This window comes from Sciurus carolinensis, unplaced genomic scaffold, assembly GCF_902686445.1.
Source record: "Sciurus carolinensis unplaced genomic scaffold, mSciCar1.2, whole genome shotgun sequence".
Taxonomy (NCBI): domain Eukaryota; kingdom Metazoa; phylum Chordata; class Mammalia; order Rodentia; family Sciuridae; genus Sciurus; species Sciurus carolinensis.
Genome location: NW_025920131.1, coordinates 421,036 through 423,343, shown reverse-complemented (window position 1 = coordinate 423,343; position 2,308 = coordinate 421,036). Strand labels below are relative to the sequence as shown.

At 37.9% G+C, this 2,308-nt stretch overlaps 1 pseudogene; it reads left to right on the top strand.

The window, feature by feature from the left end:
• The first annotated feature begins 1,467 nt into the window (after positions 1-1,467).
• Positions 1,468-1,816, top strand: LOC124974089 (RNA guanine-N7 methyltransferase activating subunit-like; annotated as a pseudogene).
• Positions 1,817-2,308: the final 492 nt, after the last annotated feature.

Here is a 2,308-nt window from a genome sequence, read left to right as displayed (position 1 = left end):
GTGAATAATGCTGCTAAAAACACAGGCTTTCAATAATTCGGGGTATGTACCCAGAAATGGAATAATTTGGTATGGATAATATGGTAAATCTATTTCTACTTTTTGAGAAATTGCCACAGTTTTCTACAGTGGTTGTATCATTTTAAAAACATGCCTACCAACAATATTCCAATTTCCCCACATTCTCACCAATATTTGTCATTTTGAGATATGCATTTTTTTAAATTGGTGGTAGAGCATGTGCTTAGCATGGAAGAAGCCATGGAGTCAATCATCAGCACCAAAAACAAAATAAAACAAAACAAAACACACCAATACTATTTAATAAAAATTTTAAAAATTTAAGCTAAAACCATAGATATGTTCAAGACAATCTGATTATGTCAATTAACTTTTTTTAACTTAAAGATCTAAGTCAGAGCAAAAATTCCATAATGAACAAAATATGAAAATTTTAAATATAGATCACTATTAGTGATTTTTCCTTTTGCTTCATTTTCCATGGCACTGCTAAAGTCATTCCTTAATTTTCACTTTGCCAAGAACTTCACTGTGGATCTCTTATTTTTCCTATCATTTTATTTTGAGGGTGTTGGTGACAGACAACCTGGCCTTTGAAGTATTGGCCACTGAATGTAAGAATTCAAATGTAGACATGGTTTTCTCCCAAAATGTTGAGCTTCAGGCTAAATAGAAGTTGGATGAGATTTGGAGATAGGGCAAAGTTTGTATGAATTATGGAGAATTGAGGACCAAGTTTTTATGTGCTACATTAAAAGAAGAGCACACAGATAGCACAGAGGTTAAGAAGACATCAGTGAGTGCTTACTCAACAGCAACCTCCAAAGGCCACTCCTGGCTATTAGGATACATTCTCTCTTGCCATTTGTACAGTCTTTCTGTCCCTGCCTCTGTTGTAGGTAGATGTAGTTATATAACTCAAGTCTAACAGGTAAAGGTAGAAAGCCCTGAGGAGGAAGAGCTTCTGACAATTTTTTTCCTTCCTGGTCAAAGAAAGTCTAGTTTCTTCCCATCCTCTAAACCTGCCTTTGAAGAAAATCGCTGTCTAATGCTTTTGCAGATATCTAAAAACCACAAGACAACAAGCATGAGGATGAAATACAATATACTCATAATGGTAAAGTAGAAGGATGTGAAGAAACTGGATCCTTGCTGACCTCTGTAGTAGATGTTGCTGATACCAAATCAAATTCTATCAAGCCAGTGCATTCATCCCTCAATGGAAGTATTAGGAAGTATTAGTGAGGAGAATTCACAATAGTGTTAGGAGGAGAAGACAGTGAGTATTGGGACCCACTACTCTTCTATTAAAAATTTCCCCCAGCTGTTACCTAAAAGAGCTGAAGTGGTCCCACCTTACACTGTGTGGTGGGGCTGGAGGTCGCGTCTACCGTGTGAGCCTGGCCAGCGGGCTCTCACAGGCACAGCCTTTGGCGGAATTTCAGGATGACTGACACTTCTGAAGCTGTTCCAAATTTTGAAGAGGTGTTTGCGAATAGATTCACAGAAAATGATAAAGAATACCAGTAGTACTTGAAACGTCCTCCGGAAACCGCTCCAATTATTGAGGAATGGAATAGCAAAGCTGGTGGAAACCAAAGAAATAGAGGCAATTGGCTGCAAGATAACAGTTTAGAGGTAGGGAGAGCAGATGGGGTTGGCCAAGTGACAAATCAGTGGCAAGAACAATCCTGGGGGTAACAATTATCCCCCACAACACAGACAGGAACCTTACTATCCACCTCAATATGTACAATATGGTTACAACCAATGACCTACCCATGGTTACTACTGATAGAAATATTGACATCTTTTAGAAAAACCATTTACTTTGTAAACATGACAAAAGGTCTTTTGTCTTCTCTTGGTTATAGTTTCCCATCCATTTAGAGAATTGATTATTAATTTTTTGGAATTTAAGATTTTAAAAAATAGTTTTTACTGGAAAGATGTGATGGTTGCTGGGAATAAATACTCTCCTAAAAAAAAAAATTCCCCCAAAATTGTTATCACCCAGAATCCCGGAAGACCTGGGAGTATAAGTGGTAGAGTACAGAAGTACATGCTTGGCATGCATGAGGCCTTGAGTTCAATCCCCAGGATTAAAAATAATAATAATCCTAAAAAATTTATTCCCCAATGGAATAAGTTAATATGAGGGGAAAAGGGGTTTTAGTGATCCAAAGAGCAGGACAACATCAGACACTGTTGGTACCAGCCCAGATCCCCTTTATTGGGGCAGGGTACCATCCTCTAGCTGCTCTAAGTGCTGAATACTAACAGCTTA